Here is a 10559-nt window from a genome sequence, read left to right as displayed (position 1 = left end):
GACAGACAGCTCCTCCATCATTACATGCGATCCCATGCCAAGATCCCGCCCCTCGCACATCATCATCGTTCACCGATGCCGGCAAGAATCACGACAACCCATTATTGAGCCATTTTTTGAGTTGGTTACAAGTTCGCGAGGTGCAAGATGGCAATTTTTTTGAAAGGAGGATGACCCCCGACCTCTGCATCTTGGTGATTCATGTATCTATTTTATTAATTATTCATAAAGACCTTATAAAGCAATACATCAGTAAGTCTAAATCCACCATCTTAGCAACACTGGTAGAAAAAGAGGCTTCCGTCCAGCCCCATTAGTCGCGAAACTGTAGGAACCGCGACTAATGAAGTCTTTAGTCGCGGTTCGGCAGACGAACCGCGACCAAAGGCCTGGGCCCAGGGTGCTCGGTGGCCAGCTGGTGCACGTGAGGGGCTTTAGTCGCGGTTGGCCAGGTCAGCCGCGACTAAAGGTGCCCAAAGGCCTTTAGTCGCGGTTGGCCAGGCCAACCGCGACTAAAGCTCCTCCCTATATATACCAGTTCAGCGCACTCACTTAGCCATTTGGTGCCACTTCTCTTCACAAGGGGGTGTAGGTTTGCTTTTGGTTCCTCTTATGCACACAAGGTGTTTGATGAAATGCCCCAACAGCGTGAAACAAACATGATATGAAGTGTTGGAGCCACACTTGAGGTTCCTCCTCGATCGCGGTTAGCAACTTGAACCTTTCATGCATGTGTGTCATCGATAAAATATGCATGTGTGTTGTTCATTGTTTAATTTCTATTGTTTATAGCTAGTTAGTTTAACAAATGCATGATGGTTAATTATATATTTTATATTATAATAATGCAGATGAATCGGCAATGGATGTACGGTAACCGACTCTCCCGCGAGTTCACTACGGTTTTGAAAGATTTCCTCGTAGTGGCTAATGCGAACAAGCAGAAGGGTTTTGTTATCTGTCCATGTGTTGACTGTAAGAATCAGAAGGGTTACTCTTCCTCAAGAGAAGTTCACCTGCACCTGCTTCGGCACGGTTTCATGCCAAGCTATAATTGTTGGACCAAGCATGGAGAAAGAGGGGTTATAATGGAAGAAGATGAAGAAGGGGATGATTTCATCGATGAAAGCTATCTTGCTCATTTCGGTGATACTTTCATGGAGGATGCTGAAGGTGAAGGGGAAGGTGAAGGGGAAGGTGAAGGGGAAGGTGAAGGTGAAGGTGAAGAAGAGGCACGTGATGAGACCGTTGATGATCTTGGTCGGACCATTGCTGATGCACGGAGACGCTGCGAAACTGAAAAGGAGAGGGAGAATTTGGATCGCATGTTAGAGGATCACAGAAAGTCGTTGTACCCCGGATGCGATGATGGTCTGAAAAAGCTGGGCTGCACACTGGATTTGCTGAAATGGAAGGCACAGGCAGGTGTAGCTGACTCGGCATTTGAAAACTTGCTGAAAATATTGAAGAATATGTTTCCAAAGAATAACGAGTTGCCCGCCAGTACGTACGAAGCAAAGAAGGTTGTCTGCCCTCTAGGTTTAGAGGTTCTGAAGATACATGCATGCATCAACGACTGCATCCTCTACCGCGGTGAATACGAGAATTTGAATGAATGCCCGGTGCACTGCATTGCGTTATAAGATCAGAGGCGATGACCCTGGTGACGATGTTGAGGGCGAGAAACCCAGGAAGAGGGTTCCCGCCAAGGTGATGTGGTATGCTCCTATAATACCACGGTTGAAACGTCTGTTCAGGAACAAAGAGCATGCCAAGTTGTTGCGATGGCACAAAGAGGACCGTAAGTCGGACGGGGAGTTGAGACACACCGCAGATGGAACGCAATGGAGAAAGATCGACAGAGAGTTCAAAGATTTTGCAGCTGACGCAAGGAACATAAGATTTGGTCTAAGTACAGATGGCATGAATCCTTTTGGCGAGCAGAGCTCCAGCCATAGCACCTGGCCCGTGACTCTATGCATCTACAACCTTCCTCCTTGGTTGTGCATGAAGCGGAAGTTCATTATGATGCCAATGCTCATCCAAGGTCCGAAGCAACCCGGCAACGACATCGATGTGTACCTAAGGCCATTAGTTGATGAACTTTTACAGCTGTGGGGCAGACCTGGTATCCGTGTGTGGGATGAGCACAAAAAAGAGGAATTTAACCTACGAGCGTTGCTTTTCGTAACCATCAACGATTGGCCTGCTCTTAGTAACCTTTCGGGACTGTCAAATAAGGGATACAATGCATGCACGCACTGCTTACATGAGACTGAAAGTGTACATTTGCCAAATTGTAAGAAGAACGTGTACCTTGGGCATCGTCGATTTCTTCCGAAAATTCATCCAGTAAGAAAGAAAGGCAAGCATTACAACGGCAAGGCAGATCACCGGCCGAAGCCTGCGGAACGCACTGGTGCTGAGGTATTTGATATGGTCAAGGATTTGAAAGTCATCTTTGGAAAGGGTTCTGGCGGACAATCAGTTCCGAAGGGAGCTGACGGGCACGCAGCCATGTGGAAGAAGAAATCTATATTCTGGGAGCTAGAATATTGGAAAGTCCTAGAAGTCCGCTCTGCAATCGACGTGATGCACGTTACGAAGAATATTTGCGTGAACCTCCTAAGCTTCTTGGGCGTGTATGGGAAGACAAATGATACAAAGGAAGCACGGCAGGATCAACAACGTTTGAAAGACCCTGATGACCGGCATCCGGAATGGTTTCAAGGTCGTGCCAGCTACGCTCTGACCAAAGAAGAGAAGGTCATCTTTTTTGAATGCCTGAGCAGTATGAAGGTCCCGTCTGGATTCTCGTCCAATATAAAGGGAATAATAAACATGGCGGAGAAAAAGTTCCAAAACCTGAAGTCTCACGACTGCCACGTGATTATGACGCAATTGCTTTCGATTGCTTTGAGGGGGCTCCTGCCGAAAAATGTTCGAGTAGCCATTGTGAAGCTATGTGCATTCCTCAATGCAATCTCTCAGAAGGTAATCAATCCAGAAGATCTACCACGGTTACAGAACGATGTGATCCAATGTCTTGTCAGTTTCGAGTTGGTGTTCCCGCCATCCTTCTTCAATATTATGACGCACCTCTTGGTTCACCTAGTCGAAGAGATTTTCATTCTCGGTCCTGTATTTCTACACAATATGTTCCCCTTCGAGAGGTTCATGGGAGTATTAAAGAAATATGTTCGTAACCGTGCTAGGCCAGAAGGAAGCATCGCCAAGGGCTATGAAAATGAGGAGGTAATTGAGTTTTGTGTTGACTTTGTTCCTGACCTTAAGCCGATTGGTCTTCCTCGATCGCGGCACGAGGGGAGACTAAGTGGAAAAGGCACGATCGGAAGGAAATCAACGATATGTATGGACGGCCATTCTCTGACTGAAGCACACCACACTGTACTGACCAATTCCAGCTTGGTGGCTCCGTACTTTGAGAAACACAAGAATATTTTACGCTCGGACAACCCGGGGAAGCCTGAATCCTGGATTAGGAAGGCCCACATGGAGACTTTCGGCAGTTGGTTGAGAAAACATTTAATGAATGACAATGATGTTCTAGATCAGCTGTACATGTTGAGAAAACATTTTGAATTGAATTAGTTTTATTTTTCTTAATTTTTTGATATATTATTTGTATTTTTAACATATTGAATTGAATTAGTTCTATTTTTCTGATTTTTTTGATATATTATTTGTATTTTTAACATATTGAATTGAATTAGTTTTATTTTTCTTAATTTTTTGATATATTATTTGTATTTTTAAGATTTTGAATTGAATTAGTTTTATTTTTCTGAATTTTTTGATATATTATTTGTATTTTTAAAATTTTGAATTGAATTAGTTTTATTTTTCTTAATTTTTTGATATATTATTTGTATTTTTAACATATTGAATTGAATTAGTTCTATTTTTCTGAATTTTTTGATATATTATTTGTATTTTTAACATATTGAATTGAATTAGTTTTATTTTTCTTAATTTTTTGATATATTATTTGTATTTCTAAGATTTTGAATTGAATTAGTTTTATTTTTCTGAATTTTTTGATATATTATTTGTATTTTTAACATTTTGAATTGAATTAGTTTTATTTTTCTTAATTTTTTGATATATTATTTGTATTTTTAACATATTGAATTGAATTAGTTCTATTTTTCTGAATTTTTTGATATATTATTTGTATTTTTAACATATTGAATTGAATTAGTTTTATTTTTCTTAATTTTTTGATATATTATTTGTATTTTTAAGATTTTGAAAAAGAAAAAGTATTTGGAAAATACCTTTAGTCGCGGTTGGGCCCAACCGCGACTAAAGGTCGTTGCGCGCGGGAACGCAAAAACCCCTTTAGTCGCGGGTCGCCTCCCCAACCGCGACTAAAGGTTACCCTTTAGTCGCGGGTCGCCTCCCCAACCGCGACTAAAGGTTACCCTTTAGTCGCCGGTCGCCTCCCCAACCGCGACTAAAGGGGGGGCTATAAATACAAGGGCCCGACCCGTCGCCTCCATTTCTCGTCTTCTCTGCCGCCGTCGCCCTCGCCCTCGACGCCGCCCGCCGTCGCCCTCGCCCTCGACGCCGCCCGCCGTCGCCCGCCGCCCCCTCTCGCCCACGTACGGCGCCCGCCGCCCCCTCTCGCCCTCGTACGCCGCCCGCCGCCCCCTCTCGCCCACGTACGGCGCCCGCTGCCCCCTCTCGCCCTCGTACGCCGCCCGCCAGCCTCCCTCGCCCACCGCGCCGCCTCTCGCCCACCCTCAACGCCGCCGGCCGACCTCGCTGCCGCGCGCGCACGCGCGCGCCTCTCTACAGAGAGCGAGATCGTGGAGAGAGAGAGAGAGAATTTTTTTTTGTTCTTTTTAATTTTAACTAGTTAATTAGTTTAACAAAAACGGTAAAATAACTTAACAAAAAACGTATAACCGTAAAATTTGATAACCGTATAACCGTAAAATAACTTAACAAAAACGGTAAAATAACTTAACAAAAAACGTATAACCGTAAAATAAATTAACAAAAAACGTATAACTTAACAAATAACCGTAAAATTTGATAATTAACAAAAAAAACGTATATACGGAGAGGGGGCGGCGAGGGGGGCGGCGATGCGCGCGGTGTTTTTTTAGGGATCGAGAGGGGGCGGCGAGGGTTATACATGTGTGTTGTCCTCGCCTCCCTCTCCGTGACGCCGTCGTCTGCCGCCCCGTCTCCCGCTCTACCGCGACACCCTCTCCCACCCCTTCCTCGCCCCCTCCTTTTGCCACCGCCCTTTCGCCACCGCCACCGCCACCGCCCCCCTTCTTCACTTAATTAATTTGTTTTTACTACATGTTTTCAGGACTGACATAATGGCGGACGATAGAGCTGACCCGATTATGGACAACTATGATCCGGACGGTGAAGCACATATGTTCGGCATCATAAACGGCGATATTCTATATGTGCCGACCGGACAAGAAGAAGATGATATCTCTTCTTATCTGAACCTTGACGGTGAAGATGAAGGGCGCCGTCAGCAAGATGATGCCGAACAAACGTCGATAAACGACGATCTTCAAATGGAAGTAGCAACCACCTCCGGCGCCGAGGTATATATATACATTGAGCCTCTGGTGATACAAACTAACTGATTTGAATAAATATGTGTGTACTAACGCGCGCGACTCTCTTTCTTATTTTAGCCCTCGGCCGGATCGTCGAAACAATCGAGTACGTCGTCAAAGCGTGGCGCAACCAAGACGATGAAACAAGGAGAAACATGCACCATCGAGGTTGTCGACAGTGCAACCGGCAGGCCGCTGGAGCCCCGCAAGAACGCCACCAAGTTTGTCAACCAATGCGGAGCCATTGTTAGAGACAACGTCTCGATCACCGTCCAGGAGTGGAATAAGCCAAAGAAGGCACGAATTGCTGGTTTCACTTTTGTCGATAAGAGAACAAAAAAAGATTGCTTCAAGAAGCTTATGGAACATTTTGTTCTACCTCCGGAATACAACAAATTCGATGAGGAGGGTAACAAGATTGAGGAAAACAAGGAGAGGAGGAGGCTAGTCAAACAGTTCGCTCTTCATAAGATGGCCGACGCATTCCGGAAATTCAAGCAAAATCTAGCCCATGACTTTGTCAAGCAGAACAAGACTCCGGATTTCAAAGGACAATATGAGAAACTGAAACATGATTGGCCAGAATTTGTGAAGCAAAAGAAATCGGAGCAGTTCATTCAAATATCGAAAAAAATAAGGAAAATGCGGCTAAGAAGGAGTACAATCATATTATGGGGCCAGGAGGGTATCGCCTTTGGGAGCCTTGGTGGGAGAAGATGGAGAACGAGCTGAGGGCGCGAGGAATCCGTCCAGGTACGGAGGGATGGGACCCAAGGGCCAGAAGCTGGTGGTACGGGCATGGGGGAACGCTGAACCCGGAGACAGGGGAGTGTGTTTACCGGGGCAAAATAATTAAACCCACCCAAGCCCTTATTGACGCAATGAGGGATGCTCAAGCGGGGAAGATCAAGTTCAACAGAGAGAACGACGCGCTGACAAAAGCCCTCGGGAATCCTGAACACGGAGGACGTGTACGAGGCATGGGGCACATTCCGTGGAAAATAGGGTTCCCCCAGAACGATGACCCGTACGGTTACAGAAGCCGGAAGAGAAAGATGGATCGGGAAGCAGATGTTGTGGCGCGGTTGGCATCGGAAATGGATGTGATGAAGAAAACCGTGAGTGTACTAGTAGCCGAAAGAGATGCAGCTCGGGCGCAGCATGAAGATCATCCAGCGGATCTCAAAAGCCAGCAGCGGAGAAGCAGTGTGGCTTCCACGGAGGCCCCACCGGCTGGTGCAGATGCACCGACGATCGAAATTACTGCACCGGAGCCTCTGGTGGTCGAAATTACTGCACCGGAGCCTCTGGTGGTCGAAATTACTGCACCGGAGCCTCTGGTGGTCGAAATTACTACACCGGAGCCTCCTCGCTACCCCGTGGACGATATAAAGGAGATGAAAGAATGTCATCTGTATTATCCTATCGGGAACATGTCCATGAAGGTAGCCATCGGCAGTGCTTTACCATGTTTACCTGGAGCACTCCACCACAACAACCCCATTCAAGATGGCTATGCTCGTGTCACAGTGGAGGACATAGTCCAAGGGTTTGAGGACCTGGAGATTGACATTGCTACACCTGAAGGGGAGAAAAGACTTGGAGATGTCAAGCGCCATTTTATTCTATGGCAAAAGAAGTTTATCAAGTTTCCAGGCGAGGCGCCAAGGACAACAAGTCCACCCCCCTACGGTGGTGGCGGTTCACCTACACCTCCGTCACGTCAGTCGACGCCCCCCAGTCCACAACGTCCGGCGGGTGATCAGACGCCGCCCCCCAGTCCTCGTCCGGCGGGTGATCAGACGCCGCCCCCCAATCCACCTCCGGCAAAGAAGCAGAAGCAGTCCTAGATTATTAACCCGGACCCTTATGTACCTAAGACCACAAAGGTACCGGAGCCATCACTGAAGCCTCTCCCCACAAGGCCTTGGGAACGTAGTGCCGAGGAAACTGCCGCGGCCGCGGCTGCTGATCATGAGAAATGGAAGGCGGACTGCAAGAAGAAAAGAGAGCCCGAGCCCAAGCCAGTATTTTCTGATGAGCAAAAGAAGTGGGCTAAGTCATTTTTGAGCACACCGTCCCAAGCCGCGAAGAATCTGCCTGACGACTATGCACGTGAACTTCGTAGGCAGGCACTCATGTTGAAGGAGAAGAAAGAGCGGGCGGAGAACCAGGAGAACAAAGCCTTGGAGGAGGCCGAGAAAACGGAATTAGAAAGTAAAAAAAGCGGGAAACGAGTTGCCCAGCTCGGGGAACAAAGTAAACAATCGATTGCCCCGCTTATAGTGAAAGCCGCCGGTCCGGATGACCCTGATATCATAGCAGCTACGACAGCACATGGATTGACTGTAACGAGTGCCAGAGAACAAGCGGCCAACTTAGGTATTACTCTTCGTGAACTGTTAGGCCTTGATGAGGCGCCAGTGAAGGAGGTAGTAATTACATATGTGAAGAATGGGCCTCTCGTCGAGCCTGCGCAGGAAGAGGATCTATCTCCACAAATGAAAGGTCTGCTGAAATGGTACAAGGGTTACATAAAAAATAAAAATGCCAAAGAATATATTTATGCGGAAGTTAGATATGAGCATCACTTCAAACATTACTATGTACAAATTCATCTGAGTGAATTGTTCCAGCTTTTCAATCTGCGCGAGCTCGACAAATCTATCATCAGTTGCTATGTTCTGTAAGTGATTTATTTCTACCCCATCTCGTTCATATTGCCTGCACTATATATATGTCCTAACTATATTGTTGTGTCCGCTATTATACATGCAGAATGAAGATTAAGGAATGCAGAGTAAGGAACATCCATGATGTTGGGTTCATTGACCCACACATCGTTAATGGATATGTGTTGGAGCATCACCCCGCCGACATGGAGGCAGACCTGTGGCAGTTTCTTACAAAGCAGGAACTCAAAAGTGATATTCTATTTCCTTACCATTTTGGGTGAGTGTTTCTGTCTTGAGCACATTCTCTTTTGTTTACTCCATGCATGGTATGTGGCCGGCTAATCGATGAGTTATGCATGACGTACTGTGCATGTATCGTGTCCGCAGGTTCCATTGGATTCTGCTAGTAATTAAAGTTGACACCTCAGAATGTCTCGTCCACGACTCTCTGAATAAGGATCCAAAGCTTTGGGGCGACATGAGAAGAATGTTGCAGAAGTAATTATTTTCATTCATTTGTGCTCTATATCGATCGGCCTATTTCGTTCATTTCCTAATATCAAGTAACTAATAACTCTCTTGTTCATTTAATTTTCTTTGCCTCGTAGGGTTTGGAGACGGTTCGTAGATACAAAGGTCGGTGAATTCAAAAAAGAGCTAGAATTCAAAAGGTCAAAGGCTAAGAATGGTGAGGATATTCAGCTAGCGGGGACCAATCTATGTGCATACTATGTCTGTGAGATGATCCGGAGATACACCTCAGGATGATGCTTAGTCCAGAAGCTCGCTTCCGACCACTTCAAGAGGAACTAGCTGGATGGTTTAGGAGGGAAGTCCTCCATCCTAAAGGAGAACACCATTACGAGGACGTAGAACTTTATATGCATTAAATTATGTATGGAAACTTGTTCAAAATTGTATATGGTCATCCGATGATATTGAATATATATTGTATATTCCTCTTGAATTCTTTTTGGTTCTAATTTCAAATTTGTTTGAAATTGTACATTCCATGTATGTAGTACCATAGAATATGTGAAACTCCTTCAAAATTAAAATAAAACACAAAAGAAATAAAACAATACAAATTAAACAGAAAACAGGTTTGGGGGGGGGGGCTAAAACCTTAAACCTGCGGCGGCCTTTAGTCGCGGTTGGCCAGAAGAACCGCGACTAAAGGTCCTCCGCCCCGACGGCCGCCTGGCGCCCACGTGGACGGGCCTTTAGTCGCGGTTCTTAAGCAACCGCGACTAAAGGTGGGGGCCTTTAGTCGCGCCTATTTGGTCGCGGTTGCGCAACCGCGACTAATGGCAGTTGCGAACCGCGACCAAAGGCCCTTTTTCCACCAGTGCAACACATGTTGCTACTCCTATCCACTTGATGAAGGGGTGCCGATAGTCCGAGCCGAGTACCAAACAGACCTTGTAGCAAAGCCTAACATCTAAAGCCGAAGACTCCACATCGTCAATGCATGACATGAAACGCCGCTCCATCGCTAAAACTGTCCAATGGTCCCTCGAGCCAATGCACACCTCCAAGAATGACACCCCCAAGGAGGAAAAGATACAAGAGTGCCGCCATTATCCGATCAACTGATCGAGGGTTTCCCTCGGAGGTAGCGGGGTAGTTGGGAGCTTGACCTCGATGATGCCTTCATAAAGGAAACGATGCCAAGGGCATCACTATCACCGGTTCCGGCCACCGTCCGAAGACCAGGTTTTCACCCGGATCTGTGCCAAGAAATCCATCCGACAACCTATGCGTCGTCCCGACCGCCTTCAAAGCCCCAGATCCAGCCGCCTAGATCCCGCGACCATCCATCGCAACACTGCCACCATGGGAGCCCTGTCACACCAGACACTGCATGTGTGTGCCACCACTGGAGCCTGGAGGAGGGCCGCCACCCTACCACGCCAAACCGCGAGAGCCGCCGAGAGGGATCCCACGCACCCGTCACCATCTCTCATCCAAATCACTCCGGAGCCAAAAGCCACCGATTGTCGGCGCAGATCCACCTTGGACAGGAACAACACCACGCCATGCCGCCACAGGAAGCCCGAGCTTCACCTGCCCCCTCCTTCCAGGGCCGCCGCCTCGGGATCCATGCCGAACGACGCCACCGCCGCCGTATCGCCGAGACGCCATGGCAACCGTGACCACGCGGACGCGCTGAGCGGCCAGCACCACCCGATCTTCCACGTCGTCCTGCAGCTCCGTCGCTGCCGCGGCGACTCAAATCAGGGAGAAACACCCCGACTGTTGGGTAACCCGC

The sequence above is a fragment of the Triticum aestivum genome, chromosome 2A, assembly GCF_018294505.1.
Source record: "Triticum aestivum cultivar Chinese Spring chromosome 2A, IWGSC CS RefSeq v2.1, whole genome shotgun sequence".
Taxonomy (NCBI): domain Eukaryota; kingdom Viridiplantae; phylum Streptophyta; class Magnoliopsida; order Poales; family Poaceae; genus Triticum; species Triticum aestivum.
Note: the sequence above shows the minus strand (reverse complement) of the source record.